General features: G+C 40.5%; 1 protein-coding gene across 13 annotated transcripts in view; it reads left to right on the forward strand.

Annotated features, from left to right (window-relative positions):
• ZBTB20 (zinc finger and BTB domain containing 20) overlaps window positions 1–18,187 on the forward strand; it is a 666,697-nt gene that overhangs the window by 14,674 nt on the left and 633,836 nt on the right. For 9 of the 13 annotated variants that reach the window (XM_045001308.1, XM_045001317.1, XM_045001302.1 and 6 more), the window contains exon 1: window positions 14,727–14,871. The exons of the other annotated variants lie outside the window; for them this stretch is intronic. The gene's annotated coding sequence lies outside the window, so the exon portion shown is untranslated. Of the gene's footprint in view, window positions 1–14,726; window positions 14,872–18,187 lie in introns of those variants that run through there. 13 annotated transcript variants of the gene reach the window in all.

An 18,187-nucleotide genomic window follows, 5' to 3' on the forward strand; every position in this document is an offset into this window, starting at 1 on the left:
GCCAATCAGGGCTGCTGTGGGAGGTAAGCACAGCTCTCCCCAAATTTCTCAGAAATTTAGAAGAGATTTTGGGAAGGGGAGAGGGAGCAGTGCCATGATTCACACAGGATAGGGAGAGGAGGGAGTAGAAAGAACTCAGGAGCTCAGGGCAGTTCTGCTTCCTCCCCTCTTGTGAAAAATGGGTCAGTCTGGGCTCTGCCCCTCCCCTCTCTCTCCCTGTAATACTAGACTGCAAAGGGAACAAAATCAAGTAGTTAGACTGTTGGGGTTTGGGGAGAAGCTGGCAGCTCTGCTCCATCAGGCAGCTGTGAGAGCTCCTGCAGCAGGGCCAGAATCGCCTCACTCTGTACAGCTGGAAGAGTTGGCAACTGTAATGGTCACACATACGTATTAGGGGTGGCAGGAGGAGCTCAATAATCAAAAGACAGACAAAAAACACAATACAACCCTTAAAAGTAATCTGATGATTTTGGGGGCAATCTCCTAATTTTTGAGCCTTTGGGAGCACTGCAATTCCCTCTCATTACTGGAGAGAATTTCACATCTGCTTAAATGTTTGTGAGTATGTCATTCTCTAGTGGCTGCATCCCACGACATATATAAACTCTAATCCTGTTATTGGTCCAGGTCATGTACCCCCCCCCAATGGGGGCACAGAGGGAGAAAATCTCCAGAGAATCCCCTTACTGAGATCTCCCCAGTGTCCTGTTGTCCCTCCTGCCCCAAAGAAAAGACGGTGGGACCTGCTCCCAAACATAGAGGATCTAGGGGGTTTTGCAGGAGGCTAGACCCATGAATATGTGGAAGCTCTGTACTTCCACACTGGTGCAAGTCCTTTCCTCTTTCCTCTGCTACCTGTGGGCCCCTTCATTGTGCCTCTCCTCAGACATCCCAGGGGAGGCTCCATAGAAAAACTAATAACTGGAGTTGTATGGTATTTTGTGGGGAATCGCCAGAGAGGGGGCTGTGTGTGCCCTCCTAATCCCAGCTCTGCCTCTGGCCTTCCCATTCCTCACCTAGCCCTCCCACTCTCCTCTTTCCTCTGCATGGATCTTGGACCCCACACATTTCTGAGGGAATGGTGCTGTGGAGGTGGCTGACTTCTGTGTGGGAATGGGAGAGCCAAGTGAGCAGGGTCTAGGTAGGCCATTAATTTGGTTTTAAGATGGACAGTCCTGCTATTCTAAGGTTTGTTTGGTATTGGATGGGGGACACCATTTTGAATAGTGTGCAGCCCTGCCTCCAGCAGCGTAACTTGTCACCCACCATGCATGTAAGGTCACGCTCGTGGAGGCGCGGTCATGCAGGCGGGGTGGGCCCATGCTGTTCCTGGAAGTACTGGAATGTCTGGTATTCTGGGGATGCATCAGTGGCCACTGAGTAAGGTCCCCTCCACTGATGGATTTCAGGGCACAATCTGGAACATTTCTTATGTCTTTATGCTACTATTTACTTTTGAGTACCCAAAACATTGTGAAGTATTTCATAGAAATAAATAACTGCAAAGGGTGGGATTTTCGAAAGGGCTTAACATTGGCCCAGTTCTGCTCCTGTTGAAACCAATGGGAATTTTACTCCTTTGGGAATGGATTTAGGCCAGTGCTGAGCATTTTTAAGAATTCAACCCATAGTCTGTGACCCTAAGGATTTACTTTCTAAAGGGACCAGTTGATTGATTGGTTAATAGTAAAGTTGACTAATGAAGATAATTCTTTAGCTCAAGTAGCAGAACTCTGTGACTTTGGAACTGAAAGTCCTGAGCTTTTTGTTTTTCGTAACCATGGAGTTCTATTAGTGTTTCTGTCAATTCGTTTTATTAGAAAACACAATTTATTTGACTGTGGTATGCTACCTAAAATTGTTATAATTTGTTTCTTTATTTCCATAAACATTGCTGGGTTTATTTGGAAGAGTGATTACTTTGAAAAAGTTGCACCAAGTAATCCTAAAAATATATTGGTTATCTACAATATCAAATTTTCTCTTTTAAGCTGTGTATAAAATTTTTCTATAACACCAGTTAAAAAAAGAAAGACATCAAAATCTATTTTCAGCCTGGCATATCAGACCACACACACTTAGTACAGAGGAGTGGGTTGTTATTTTGGGCAGAATTATGGAACTTATGTGAAGCTTTTTATAACAATGCTAGGTCAGAGCAGATTAAAGTTTATTTCAAACTCAGCATATTTGACCTCAAGCATCATAAGAGTCGTGTAGAATTGGCCCATGCAATTACATTCCTACAGCGAATGCCATAATAATTATTTATTTATTTCATAACTCTCTTCATAATTAATATGGGTTTCATTGTGGACACTGATATTCTCTTTTTGATTATCTCTACCATTTAGATTGGGACTAGTAAAACTGTCTCTCTTTTTAGTCTGATGACCAGACATTTATTTTCTTTGGCTAGCTCTCATCATTTGTGAACTGTACTGGGAATATTGACTGTCATGGAAATTGCAGGTATTTTAGTGCTTGTTTCACACAAGAGCAGGGTCATATTTTAGCACCTGAGATTAATAGTGCTTTGATCTTCTCTGGCACCTTTCATATGAAGATCTGAGTGCTTTATGAGCATTAATTAATGAAGTCATACAGCATATCTGTGAAATAGGGAAATAGCCCCCTTGTACTGTTAGATAAACTGAGACTTAAAGAGGTTATGTGAATTGCCCAAGGTCACACGGTAAGTTAATGTCAGGAATAAAACCCAGATCTCCTGATTCCCTGTCTTGTATTCTAACTACTAGGGCCTTCTCCCTCCTTGCATGATAATTTTTGATGTGGGATAGTTGCCCCTGGCAGAAGATGCTTTTAAAAAGGTTATAGTAACAGGCAATATTTTATCTGCCTAAACAAATATGGACCTTTCATGTTACTTTTGAGTTCATTTAAAAAAAAACTTTTTTCAGTATTGTAGCACATTACAATTTGTATCCAGTAAAATGTTAAAGAGTATCAGAATTTGTTTTGAAAAGAAAGCTGAGATTGTCACATACCTGCAGGGCTCCAGGCTTTAAGAAAAAAAACACTGAATATTATACAATAAAATTGTGAGAGTTGGCAATGTTGGAGGAAAACAACCACAAACAAGTTTTGCAATTTGTAGTATTGTGCATTTTATAATATTTCTGCAACAGGTAAGCTTCCCCCTGAGACAGTTCTATATTTTAATAATAAGAATCTACTGTATAATACAGTTGGGCTCACTGTGGACGCAAGCATACCCTGGGAGAAAATTGGTTTTGACTGCACAGAAGTTGCTGCAACCTGGTCCTCACCCTTACTATAAACATCGAGGCTGGATTCCAGCAAAAACTCAAGACCGGTACCACTTTCATCAATCTGTCAGCGGCATGTGACACAGTCTGGAAGGATGGTCTGCTACTGAAACTGGCCAAAGTGATCTTCTGTATGCTTGGCAGCTGAAGGATGCACATATACATTGGAGGTAAAACCAGCAAGCTGCACACTTTGAATAGTGGAGTAACACAGGGCTCTGTACTTACTCCAACACTCTTCAATGTATACATGAGCAATATGCCTGAAATGATAGCACAGAAGTTTGTATATGCTGATGATTTGACACTCACAACTCAGGCTTGTAGCTTTAAAGAACTTGAAGTGACTCTTATTTCTGACCCTAAAATCATGGAGGAGTACTTCCAAAAGTGTCATCTGAGACCAAATCCAAGCAAATCAGTAGTCTGTTTTCCACCTTGACAACAGAATTGCACAAATCACTGTCGATTTTTGTGGTGAAAGGGTGCATTATGACCCAAAGCCAACATATCTCAATGTCATCCTTGAGCACAGACTGACCTTTCATGACCATCTCAAGAAAGCCTCTAAAGCAAAGTCTTGAATCAACATAATTCAGAAGCTAGCAGGGACAAGCCGGGGATGCTGTGAACATTGTTCCTGGCCCTGTATACTCTTTGTACAGTCACATAAACCGGAGTGGACAAGAAGCTGCCATACCCAACTTGTGGATAGACAGCTGAATCAGACCATGCAAATATCACAGGAACTTTAAAATCAATACCTCTACCGTGGCTTTCTGTATTAGCAAACATTGAATATCCAGCTATCTAGTGAGATATAGCCACAGTACGAGAACTTAAAAGCGCTGATGACTACCCAGAACTTCCCATGTGGAAGGTTATGGATAACATACCCCAACAACGCCTGAAATCTCAAAAACCACAATGGACCACATGTGACTGCCTCATGTCTCTGGATCCAGCCAGAGAATGGCAAAGTGTCTGGACTTCATCTACTGTTCCAAACAAGCACACTATTACTGACACAACAAGCCACCCCCCTACCCCCGCGGGTTTTGACCTGCCACAAAGACTTTGGACCACATTGAACCATGGAATTTGCAGCTATGTGATGCACAAATAGAAAATCAAAGATCCTCTTTGTGTGACTGCAATGAGAACATCCAAACATCGAACACATCATAAAGCAGTGCCCCAGATATATATTCAAAGGTGAATTGGATGATATCCAGAATGTCACAGAGGGGGCCTTGAAATGGCTTATGGACCTACAATGCATCTACAGAATGTTTCTCTGCAGATGCTATGCATACGTGTTGGAAAGAATACAATATTAAGACAAAATTCTCATGTGATCCCATCCATCAGAGATCTCAGGCATGTATTAGTTACACTAGCCTAAATAACCTTGGTGCCCCGTTTTGAAAGGTCCTGAGCACTGCCTGAGGAGCTGTGCCCCTTCTGCTGCCACTGATTTCACTGGGAGTTGAGATAATTCAGTCCCTCTCAGGGAGGTGCCCAGCATCTTGTAGATTCAAGCTCCTAGAGACAAACTAGGACAGAAGAATTCTAGCTATAATTCTAGCTTTTTAGATAAATTCAGCCATCATACAATTGCCAAATCCATGAGTAGGCAATACTGTGGATTTAACAGGCAGCAAATATATCATATTGTTAATACTTGGAGTACAAAATCTCCCATGTTGGGGAGACTAAGTGCAGGCAAGGACATAGTAGACTTTTCAAAAGTCCCCCATGTGCTGAGATGCCTTACAGTCCATCTGTGAGTGGCCTAGCAAACACCACATGTGAAATATAAATATGGAGAGACTTAAAAGTGGAATGAGATTCCACCCCTTTGAGTTAATTTTATAGTATGCCACATCCAAGGGTTGAGTGTGTGTTGGATCTAATGCTAGTTGAATTGTGTGGCAGTTAGTAAATTCAGTATGCACTGGAGACACAACAGGACCCAAGGGGAGACATGAGAAAGGAGAATAATATGGTGGAAATATTTCAGTGATTTTTTTTTAAAGAAAGAATGAAGTTTAAACCCATTGACTGTTTTTGTTTCCTTCAGTCAAAATGCAAGAATGAGCTCCTGTTGTCATGCTGAGTCAGTCCCTGTGACTCACTTTATTGGTCTCCAAATTGTCCAGCCTTCATCAAAACTGGATTACATAGTGTTTATTTTCCTTTTCTTCTTTTTCTTTTCATATATAATATTAATAGATACACAAATCAATCTACATCACTTTCTTTTCTCATTTACTTTTATTTTATTTTTTTACATTGTAAAATTAGCAATGATATACAGTTTACCAAAGATGTATATAATCCTGGGTTTGATTTGAAATTCTACAGAAATTACAAACTCTCTGTTATATATTTTTCTCAATTAAAACGTAATTTTAAGCCCATCTTTTACTACTAAATAAATGAAAGTTTTTTAGGCCCAGATCCCCAAAGGTGTTTAGGCTCCTAACTGTCATTGAAATCAATGGGAGTTAGGCACCTAAATACCTTTGAGGATTTGGGTCTTGCTACTTCCACAAGGCACTGGACTGGCTGACACATTTTCACAGTTGTTTAGCTGAAATACCTGTCCTCCACTGGGTGGAGAGCAAAAGGGGGTTCTGATCTTTTTCTCAGCCTGGGGGGAAAAAGCTACTTAAAATTGAAAAACCCCTCAAAAAACCACAAAGATTTAATGAAATGAAACACTATCCACAAGCTATGTGATTCATTTCATAAGTATATTTACCCATAAAACACAAAAAGGAATATATTGTCCAAAATGAAAAGTTTGCAATTCTGTAAGACACAAGAACAGACTAATGAAATCCTCAGCCTACTAACTAGCTTTACGCACTAGTGCACTTTTGGTGACTTATTTGCTTTTACTACCTAGTCAAGCCAATCTGAACAGACTAAAAGTATGTAAAAGTGATGCTGAGTTGGTTGAACAGAAGTGCAGGTGTTTTAAAAACCAACAATTCTGAATTAAATTGTCCTGGTTTCTGTGATTTAATGTCCATATTTCCCCACCATTTTGATTAAATACACTGAGACACAACCTACTTTGTAAATAGAGATTTAGGGTAGATTTAGGTTTTCAGGTTATAAGAAAAGTAAGGAATATGTTTGATCAATATCTTCATCTTTTTCTGGGTTTTACCCCTTACCTTTCTGGTTGGGATCAGTCAAGTCAGCTAAGAAATTGAAAGATTCCAAAGGGCCACTGAATAACTTTTTATTTTGTCCGTCTGTGGTTTTAGTTCTTTGTTAATTAGATCAAACCACACTTCCACTGAGGTTCCAACCGTAGTGTCATTGGCCTGTAATCTAAATCTTTTGTAAATATAGTGCCTCTATTTAAAGTTTCTTGCTGTATATCATGCAGGCTAAGTTTTGATCAAAATCCTTCTTGCTGTCAGTGCAAATTTCACCATACTTGTAACTTGATGCAAATGTAGTGGTACATCTTCCTGAGAGTTGTTACTGGGGAATGGGGGCATCAGTCCTCTCATTTTGCTCAGTCAGGTAGATGGTGGTTTCTGAAGAATTTTTGAACTTCCACAATGTAATTTATGACTCTTAGAGTTTTTTCTCTCTCAATGATGTTGAAATACAGTGGGGAACATCAAAAGTCTAGAAGATTGCACTTGAGAAATGCTCTCTTCTTTTTCATCTTATTTCTGTTGTCTGAGCAAATAGCAAAGATCTCATCATGCTTTTCTCTGCATTCTTGGATGGCATCTTTAGCAACTTCATCACAATATTTGTGCTTTTAATTTTTGATGTAGAATTCAGTGTTATGCAATAACACATATTTCCCTGTGTGGATGCTTTAGTCATTATTAGGTAATTTCTTTTGTTCATCTAGCCATCTTGCATTAATGTCATTGTTGGATCTTTTAGTTCTTCCATTAATTTCCCCTCCCCCCACCAATTGTTGCACTTGGAGCATCTAGTAGTGGACCTCCAAGTTGAATGCTGTCTGAATGCAGTGTTTCAGTCAGTTTTTTAAATTGCTCCATTGAAGACAATGTTCATATAAAAGAAGATTGCATCTTTCTTATCAAGTTCAAATTGTTTTTATGGCATAATCACTTACTGATCTTTGCAGTTTTTGGGCTGTTGAAGACAAACTAGCTGATGTTGAAAAGTTAGTAGGAGGGTTGGACTTAAATTGACATTGCAGCTACATTTCAATGATGATGATGGCACTGAAAATCACTTTCGGGATCATCAAACTCATCAAAGGTACATCTGATCTTCGAGGATCTGAAGAAGCAAAATTTTCTGTACTTTTTGAGATGGGCATAAATCTGTCCTATCTTGCTCATTAACACTTCTTGACAATGTTTACATGTTACTTTACAAGAATTATCTCTTTTCATTGTCAGTCCATTCGGACACTTGTTTCCTCTCACTTCCTTCAACTTTAAACATGATGAGTCAGTTCCGTACACTGATGTTTGGTAATCTTTAAACCCTGAACGCAGTTTGTAGCATTGATCAGAATCTTTCTTATTGACTACAGTTAGAATGAGAAACAACTATCTAGTGAGTTCAGTGCTGTGCAGAATGAAAAGTGAGTTGAGCTAGCCAGCTTTCTATACAACCTCACTATCAAATGCCCTTGCCATGTACCAGAAGTTTCTAGATCCTTGAAAACCAAGCAGTCATACCTGTTCACATCTACACCCATTAGCCTATCCACAACATCCAGTGACAAATGGTTCTGTTCACTATCCATATCCCTCTCTCCAATCATCAGTGACACCATTCATTCCCAGATAGGCTGCTATGCAATTTGATAAATTTCTTACTGTTTCCTAAAAGGAACAAATATCTTGATGTTCTCATCATTTCTCTATTAAGTTTTTAGAATGGTTATTTGTTTCACTCAGATTAAAATTTGAGCCAAATGTTTCTAGTATCAAAATGCTTTTCAATATATGTTATGTTCCTATCAATGCTTCAGAGTGACAAGCATTAAAAAAAGAGAAAATTTGCAATAATCCCATTTGGGTTGTTGTTATATATGAAAATATATCTCAAATAAAAATGTATCTCACATTCCTTGCTGAACTGGCTATAAATAACAGCAACAAAAATTCAATAATGTATCACTACTTTTACAGTTACATCCCTTTGGACCATCAGATTGTAGAGAAGTATTCTAGACTAATTGTGTTGTCTAGAGTTGCAGTACTCCTAGCCAGTTTGCACTCTTGTTAGCAGGTTAGATGCAAATCTGATATAACAGAATAAATGTACTGCAGTTTTGCCTGGCATTGCATCATCTCATCAATCTCATCTTTTATTAGGGATTTTTAAAATTGCATCTTCTTATACCTACTGTGCACCAGAGGGTTCCATCTTAGAAAGAGAAATGTTTTATGTTATCCAAATTTACACCAATCTTGCTGCCTTCAGTGTTTGACTACTTCCATTCTCATCTGCCATCAGTTCCTGTAAAGTTCTTCCAGTTGCCTATTGCTCTTCTTGGCTCTCTTTCATTGATAATAAGATAGCAACTCTCAGACTAAATAGGTGCAAGATAGTGTGCATGTGCCACCTTTGCTCAAGTAGTGTGGGCTATGCTTTTGGAGTCAAAGGATCCTGAGTTCTATCCCCTGTACAGCCATGAAGTCCTGCAGTGGGGATGTAATGGCAGTGGTGAAGTCATTTTTGGCCAGAGACTCATGATATTGGGTAGTTAAGGCAACAATAATTTGCTCACCAATTTTACAGATTGTTTGCTGGGACCCTTAGTATGCCTTCTGTTCTCAGTAATGTCACATTTTTAATCCAGACTCCTGTTAGCTTTAGTTAGAAAGACTGGAAACATATTCTTATACACCCTTAAGGGAAGTTATTTCATGCTTCTTAAGGAGAGCTACTTAGCTTATGCTCTTCTTCCTTATTTTATTTCCCATTCTGTCCATCTGTTTTTTGATAGATTTCATTCTTTGATCTAACCCATCAATTTTAATAGGAATGTTTTCTGCTTCCTTCTCCTGAGATGTACAAAATATTTGCATCTCATATGTTTCTTTAAGCACAATAGCAGAGATTTGCAAAGCCATCTCTGGGATTTAGACAGCTATCTTCCATTAAAATTAATGGAAGAAGATGGATTTGAAAATTTGTAAGTCCTGAGCTGTTTTAATCAATTAGCCTGTTGAACTAAAGGGAACACCTGTTGTAGGTGAAGATGGGTGAGCTTGAGCCTTGCAAATAGCACTGAGAGCCTGTAAGTCTTTTGCCTTGCTTTTTTATGGCAGAGGCCAGACAGAGCTGACTCTTGGTAGCTTGGTGAGCTGGTGCTTTTGCTTGGGGGCTGCCATTTTGTGCTCTAAAATTAAAGCTGTGATTTAGAAAATAGTAAGCCTCTAGCCCTTATGGTCACAAATATAAGCTTTAAAACGTGAACTGGATGTGAACTGATGCTGTGCTGTCTGCAGATAGCCTGAAATTATAGGTTTGGGAGGTGTGAACTGGGCCATTAACTCTGAAGTCTAACGGTGATCATATGAATGTCATAATTGCTAACTATTTCACTGCTTATGAAAGAACACAAGAAAGAAAAGGGATGATTATATTTATGAAGAGTTTTACAAGTGTGATCACATTTTCGCATCATGACTGGTTGGAGCTTGGATTAAGAGTGGAGTTTTGGAAAGTATCACCCCTTAATTTTGTCCAGGGACCCCTGGACTCCCCTTTCCTGTGTCTATTTTAAATAGTGAATGGATAACATGAAAAATACTTATTGATACACTTATATGCAGTGAGGGTTTATGGTATTTCAGATAGATAAGCTTTCTCATGTCTTTGTGTGTTACAACTTGTGTTTGATTGTTGTGCATTATTTATTTGTTTATTTGAAGCCTGGGGAATCCCAGATTTTGAGCATGAGTTTTCCCTAACTTGTGGCTATGTGTTGTACGGGTTGGAATATATGTGTGGTACTTGTATCCTTTATTCGAGAGAATATCAGACCTGAAGAAATGGATGAGATTTTTGTCTCCATCTCTTGGCTGCAGACGGAGGATGTAAGCCTTAATACTTGTGCAGTTAATGGAGACTTTCCTTTAGCTCAAGTGGGAGCACTGTTGTTTTTTAAACTGAAAGTCCTGAGGTCTATTCTATTTATGATCCTCAAATCTGTGAGGCTAGGATAGTGTAGTAGAGGTGACGTCCATTAATTCTCAGGCAACTACAAAAATTATTTTGAGTTATGTCCTTAACCTGCATCCTGCTACCTAATGTAGCAGGTATATCTAGTTAAATGCACACTGATGTCAGATATGAGTTATATCCTGATGTTATATTGACTTCACTGTAAACTGCAGTAAAACTCAGCAGGTGGAATAGGAGGCTGGCAATGTAGCAGTTAATATAAAATGCCTTTTATCAATCTATTATTGAAGGAAATCGATCTATCAAATGCTTTCAGCTTGCCCTCAAAGCAGGAGAAATCTGGAAATGAAACAAATTAAAAGCAAAAAAAAAATGAATGCAACATTATAGTTGATATTTTAAATGACTGGAAGTCAAGAAATTAAGTTAAAGTTCCCCCAGCAATTGCAACCGTAATTGTGCTTAATTCCATAGACATTACAATGGGGATCTCGTCTTATTACATGATCATAGATCATTTATGCAGTTATAAAAAATGCTGTTGTACACACCAGTATGTATACAACTGAGTGTATTTGCAAAGCCTGACTGGAAGAGCAGTATAAAACATAGTGCAGTTCTTTTCCATCATGTCATTTTGCAAACACTATGACACCTTAACCTGTGTCGTGTGCTCCTGTATGAAAGACCTTGTAGTCATTAATACAATGTATGCAAAGGGGAAGAGTTTTCTCTAGGAACCTTGAGCTGGATTGTAATCTCACTTAGGCCAGGTTTACAGTGATATAACTCTACTGACTTCAGTGGAGCTTCCTCTGATTTTTACAGAACTGGGCCTCTTAACTCTGACTCTTGTGTAGTTGAAATCTGAATTAACATCGTCTTTTGCTTTTAATTTGCATGGCTTTTAATAATAAAAAACACACTCCGTCTCTCTCCACCAAAGAGAATTTTAATTAATATTTAGTTTTTTTAAAAATGCACCTCCAAACGCATACTGTAAAACAGCTGAACAAACTGTGTTCAAACCATCCAAAAATATTCACCTCCAGGCAAAGAACTACATTCTAATTGGAACCAGTCTTGCTGCGTTTTTCGTTGAGATCAGGCATGAGATCTTATGTTTATATAAAATCAAGGAATATTCAAACAAGGACAATCCTTTGCTTTAATGCATCTAGCTGTTGCTTCTTCACCAGTGTCTTCTTGTGACTAGATGCTTTAAGGATCATCAGGGCTAAATCCTGCTCACCTACACACACAAAGCCCCATGAAGTGTGAAACAGATGATTAAGATTTGGCCCTTAATTTGTTGCATTATTAGTGAAACAGTGAATTCTTCATAAGCTGCTTCAGTGCTTTTGGATACAGAGGTCTCTAATTCAATTGCTGGAGTGGATTCTTCAGAATAATAATACAAAAGCATTTTTTGATAGTTTTATTGGTTAACTTTCTGTGCTCTGCACTGTTACTGGCCACAGCACCCTTTGCAACGTTTGGTCTGCCAAGGAACAGCAGAAGCAGAGCTCGGGATATTTTTGTGCACCTTGGATGTGATTTTGTGCTGTACCGCCTAGGGGTGAGGAAAAAGGTGACTATGCCATGTTTGTGACTTCCTGATTACAGGCTACCTTATGGCTGCAGGCCTGCCCCATCATCAGGGCTACATTTCATATGGCAGGCTTACACAGTGCCTGTGCTGGGGAAAATTATTCCCTGGACAGCTCAGGGATTTATATGGGGCAGCAATCAGCATCGTAGTGGGGCCCAATATTGCTCCTTTTCACTATTGTCATCAACTCTCCTGATTTTATCGCAAATCTCATGATATTTGATAGGTTTCAGAGTAGCAGCCATGTTAGTCTGTATCCGCAAAAAGAACAGGAGTACTTGTGGCACCTTAGAGACTAACAAATTTATTTGAGCATAAGCTTTCGTGGGCTACAGACCACTTCATCAGATGCATAGAATGGAACATATAGTGAGGAGATATATATACATACAGAGAGCATGAAAAGGTGGGGAGTTGCCCAACCAACTCTAAGAGGCTAATTAATTAAGATGAACTGTTGTCAGCAGGAGAAAAACTTTTGTAGCGATAATCAAGATAGTCCATTTAAGACAGTTTGACAAGATACTTAACATGGGGGAAATAGATTCAATGTGTGTAATGGCTCAGCCATTCCCAGATATTTGATGTTTTTCTTAAAGCCCTAGCTCCTGGAGTCAAGTGAACATGTGAGCACTCACTTTAGTAAAAGGTAAGTTTCTAGTCCTCGTAGTACTATACTAAAGTATGAAAACTTGACCCAAGTGCACCTTAAAGTTTCAAAACCCAGAAGTCCAATAATGTTTAGTCTCATGATTTGAGGGCCTGACTCATGGATTTTGAATGGTTGGAGTTGGCAGTACTGTCTTTTCTCGCCAAGTTCTCCTTTCTACATAGATATTCTTGTATGTACTCTGTGAAATGATAAATCTAAAAAAAAAAAAGTGAATGTATTTATTTATTTTTCTTTCCTTGTTCTGACCCACATCAGAGTTCGTTTTTTCAAAAGAGGCCACTAATTTTGGGTACCTACATATCTGGGCCTGATTTTCTGACATAGTAAGCGCCCACAGCTCTCATTGATTTCAGCTGGAATTGTGGGTGCTCAGCACCTTTGAAAATCAGATCCTAGTTGTCTTGAAATGATATCCAAAATGAATGAATTTTGAAAATGTTGGCCCAACTGTTTTTCAGGTGACTTGGGTGTAGGCTTACAGACTAGTGAGCAAAAACTCCCTCACTTACACCAGGGGGATCAAAATCCTAGCCTCCGAAGCCTTTGCTAGTGATGTGTCTTTCTTGGTTTTTTGCACACTTAGGGTCAGTTCCTCAGCTGCTAGAAATTAGTGCAGCTCCACTGAAGGGTCTGGCCCATACTCATTAGGCAGTTGCCGTAGAGAGCAGTGTTCATTATAATTTGATGTGAATACAGTAAGAATATGATAACTCTATACCTATTAGGAGTCCGTGGTTTTCACTATGTTCTATGCAATGGCCACCTGAAACCTCTTAGTGACAGTAAGGACAGGCTGCATAGGCCCGACTACTTGAGCCAAAGGAGAATCTCTCATAGTAGTATAGAACCTCTGACGCAAAGTTAAGCAATTCCAATTCTAGCTAGTAGAAGACAGTGGTCAATGCACGTACTGACCAGTTCATTACAATGTTTTTCTTTTAAAAAAATAGAATATTTTTAGTTTGTAAAACCACTTCATAGTCTAATTCTGTGCCTCCCAGAGGGTATTTATAATTGAATCGTGGGGTGTCTCATTCTTGTTCCAGATGGCAAGAGGACTGCTCAAATTTCATAGTCCTTTAAATGTTGCCTGAAATGTCACGAGGCACCCTATAATTCAATTATAGGTAGCCTTTGGGAACCATATAATTATATAACTGAGGGTGCCTTGCACAATGGACTAGGCTATGTAACAAGATCCCATTGCGTTGTAACTGTACTGTGTGGGAGTGGGTCTTATACAGTAGCCGAACAGCTAAATCGGTCATGAATTGTCCACTGGTGCAAATAAAAGTAATGTCCAGCACCCCATAAACTTAGTGGATGGGCAGAAAAAACAGATGCATAGTTAGATAGTGGAGCTATGGGCTTTACTAGGTGCCAATAATTGTAGCACAATAAAGGGACTGAGGTTTATTTATTTAAAAAAATTAAAGAATTGAGGACCCCAAATATATGTGTGTGTATGTTTAGTGCTGAGGGGCAGGGAATAGAGCTTATTCATTTTATTGTTCTCTGATCTGGTAGTGTAGTAAAGTGTCATTTTGTTGTGAAGTTGCATCTCCACTTGTCATCTCTCCGAGTTTGTCTACATTAGGGTTTTCTGCACTGATGTAAGGTTTACTGATGCAGACCCCCAGCATAGATGCATGGCACCCATTGAAACAGTGGGGATTTGCACCGGTAGAGCTACGCAGGTGCAAAAATCCCTAATGTAAACTAGCTTTCAGTGATTCTGTCACGACTCGCTGTCATAACAGTACACAGTATCTTCTTTTAGGGGAGCAATGTCACCTCAGAGTGGCGATGCAAATGTACACATCATCCTGACATATGGATGCCGTCATCATGCAGTGAGGTCACATGACAGCAAAGGATCATCATATAGGATGTGGGTTATGATGCAGTGATACTACATTATGACTTGGACCCAGATCCTCAGTTGGTGTCAATTGGTATAGCACTATTGAAGTTAACGGAACGATGTCAGTTTTCCCCAGTTTAGGATCTGGCCCATAATATTTGTCAGGACACTTGATTAAATAATATTAGGAGACGTCAGCTACAGTTTAGAGGCTGTGACTCCACTCTTGTCAATGGACTGGGTTAATTGAGATCCTGTTCCTGATGCAAAGAAGGTGTGTACTCTAATGGTTTGAGTATGGGACTGGGGCAGGGCCAGCTCCAGGCACCAGCCGAGCAAGCTTGTGCCTGGGGGCGGCAGATTCTAAAGGGCGGCATTCCCTCAAATCCTTTTTTTTTTTTCCCCCCGCGTCGCCGCTTTGGCCGCCCTGCAGGTTTTTTTCTTTTTGGTTCACTGCTTCAGCCGCCCTGTAGGGGGTGGTGGCGCAGAGGAGGGGAGCGCCCTCCTGGGAGCGGGCTGCGCCCTCCGTCTGCCCCAGCTGGTGCCAGGTCTGTAGCAAGCCCGGCAGGGCAGCCCATGTCCTTCCCTCCCTGCCGACCGGAGCGGCGTGGAGCCCTCCTGGCAGGCGGCGCACCAGAAGCCCTCGCTGCCCCTCTTCTCTCTCCCCCCCCGCTTCCTCTCCCTCCACCCCGCTGCCCGGGGCACGTCTGCAGTGCCAGGAGTCCCCCTGCACTTGCGCTCCGGCCGCCCTGCATGGTTTGTTTATTTGCTCACGGTTTGCTTTTTTTTTTTTTTGCTTTGGTGCTCCGGTTGCCCCGCAGGGGTTTTTTTTTGTTTTTTGTTTTGCTTGGGGCGGCAAATAAAAAGCCAGAGCCGTTCCTGGGACTGGGAGTCCAACATCTGAGTTCTGTTCTCAGTGAGCAATTTGCTCTTTTTGCCTCGATTTTGCTGTCTGTAAAATGGGAATAATAACAGCCCTCCTAACTGAGGGAGTAGTAAAGTTAGATTCATTAGTGTCTGTAATGCATTGTGAGATCTGTGGATGAAAGCTGCTATATTAGTAGAAAGTGTTATTTTGTTGAAGTGGGTCTGGCTTTCAGTAATGACTACTGAGATGGGAGAACTATTGAGATGCTGTGCATTGTGCAGCACACCAAAAGCACATTGTAATTCTCTCCTTCTCTCTTCAGTGCATCTTCAACAGCAGTTCTGCAGGGATACGAAGTATTTGCATAGTCCTTTTACATTTTTGTTGACCCCCGCTGATATAAATTAAACACACTGTCCTCTTGTTATCCTTAAGTTTAGAAAACCTATTTTTTAATCACTTCATACAGGTATCTAATTTGAATCAGGCTACTGAACTGCAGGGCTCTTGTGGTTTTTTAATTGGCATCTTCCTCATTACATTTGAACAAAGTTGCACACACACTGCAGGACATCGATAGAGACGATTGAATCACCAGTTCTGACTGTATGGTAGCAGGATGGTGTGATGCACCCTGGGAATCCAGGAGACCTGGGTATGCTGTGGCAGGGGCTAACTAGAAGTAATAGGGTTCAGACATATTGTTCTTAGTGCTTCTAGGGTCTGCCTGTATTAAATGAAAGAGTGCTGCAACAAACAAACTTGTAATACCTTGTATAGCACCTCATGTCAACTCACAGAAGCAATTGTACTAGTTGGTTGCAATGCCTGGGACGAGGTCTTTCACTCAGGTCCAGCTGAAGCAGTGTAGTCTACAGCAGCCAAAATGAGATCCCAAGTGTTGTAGATGCCCTGGGTCAGTTGCGTTTGGAAATTGCCCAAAAGCTCCTATTCCCAGCAATAATGCTGGGCATTCTGGTAAAAAGTTCTTCAGAGAAGTACCAGGATGCACTGGTGAAGTTGCAGTTTGTCAGTGCGACGTATTAAAAAGAGATGTTCTGACCTATCACAAGGATGAGCAAGACAGCCAGACAGTTCATGGAGCTGATATCTCTGCATGAGTGTCCTCACTTAAAGTTCAATCCTGCTTCAGTTAAAATAACTGGTAAACTCCTATTGATTTAAATGGGAGCAGGATTATACCTTTAAACATAGTTTTAGCATGTTCCAACTGTTGCTGCTTAGAAGAGGTGTTCGAACATACCATGACAGTGAGCATGGGAGTATGAAATAGAAAAAGGATTTAAAAAGAGAGAACTGAGGAACATACCATAGAACATATTCTTTGGCACTAAAGTATGCTCTTTCCATCACCGACTGCCTGCCATGCAGAATGTTGTCCCTTGCAAGCAAAGAAGCTTTCACAGTAATGTCGGTTCTGGTGGGTTCGCCCAATCTTCCCCTTACTAAGGAAGATCAGCATGTTCTTAGGGCTTCTGCAGCTCCTTCGAAGAACTGTAGATGGGGCCCCTGCTGTGTGCATCACTGTGATTCCTTACCCACCTTTAGGAGCCTGTCATTATTTCATTAATTTGAAGGCTTTATTGGAGATGCCATCTTCCTGCAGCTGCTTAGTTTGCAATTCCCCCCAAAAACCCAGCCCTGGACGGGAAAGACAACAGAGATTAAGGAGGAGTGAAGGATAGAGCATTATGTACTGGTTAGAGCACCAGCCTGGAAGTCAAGACTTCCAGATTCTTTTCACAGCTTTGCCACTGATTTTTTAGGTGACTTAGGTCAGCATTTTCAAACTTGTAGGCTTAAAGTTGGACAGCTAAAATAAATGGCCTGATTTTCAGAAATGCTCAGCATCTGCAGCTCCCATTTTCTTCATTTGAAGCTGTTGGTTCTCAGCACTTCTGAAAATCAACCTATTTTTATTTAGGTACCGAAATATGGATTTATATGCCTAATGTTATAAATATATAAATGGAATGTAATATATTTTTGTCTCAGCCTCCATAAACCATATGGCGTTACATCAAGGATAAATCTGACTCTCTGTCCTTTCTAAAATGGAAATAATAGTACTTCACTATATCCCAGGAGGGTTGTAAGGCTAAATCAAGCAATGTCTGTAAAGTGTCTTGAGATCCTCTGATGGAAGCCACCACATAAGCATAAAGGATTGTTACTGTCTTCTAGTTATCACTCTATCATCTTAATATCAGAGTCATGGGGCCTGATTCCCCAGAGCCTTGCATCTTGTGCTACCATTTATACATTTGCAAAACACCACCAATCAAAATCCTCCATTCACATATGCCTCTGGTAGTGTTTTACAACCTCATTTGGATAGGTTTAAATAGCCAGCTGCATGAGTTACAAGATAGTGGAAAATCAGGCCCATGGTTTCTATGTTGTACCTCAGTCAGGCTGAGATCTCAGTGGTCAGGGAGTGAGACCTTGCTTGTTCTCAGATGCATGTGAATCATGACTGTGATATTAACACTTGTGAATCAAGATAGGTTGCTCCTTCTTCATGTTAGGTTTGCTCGAGGGGACAGAATTTACAGGGCTGTGTGGTGTTGTGATAGCAGCAGATTTTAGCCCCAGGGATCTGCAAAGTCTGACTCTTTGTCTCCTCGGCTGCCACTGCTTACAGGACCCCCCACATCTCCTAACTATTTCTACTGAAGGGGAGAGAGATACACCACATCTG

Source organism: Mauremys mutica, chromosome 1 (assembly GCF_020497125.1).
Source record: "Mauremys mutica isolate MM-2020 ecotype Southern chromosome 1, ASM2049712v1, whole genome shotgun sequence".
In the NCBI taxonomy this organism is placed as follows: domain Eukaryota; kingdom Metazoa; phylum Chordata; order Testudines; family Geoemydidae; genus Mauremys; species Mauremys mutica.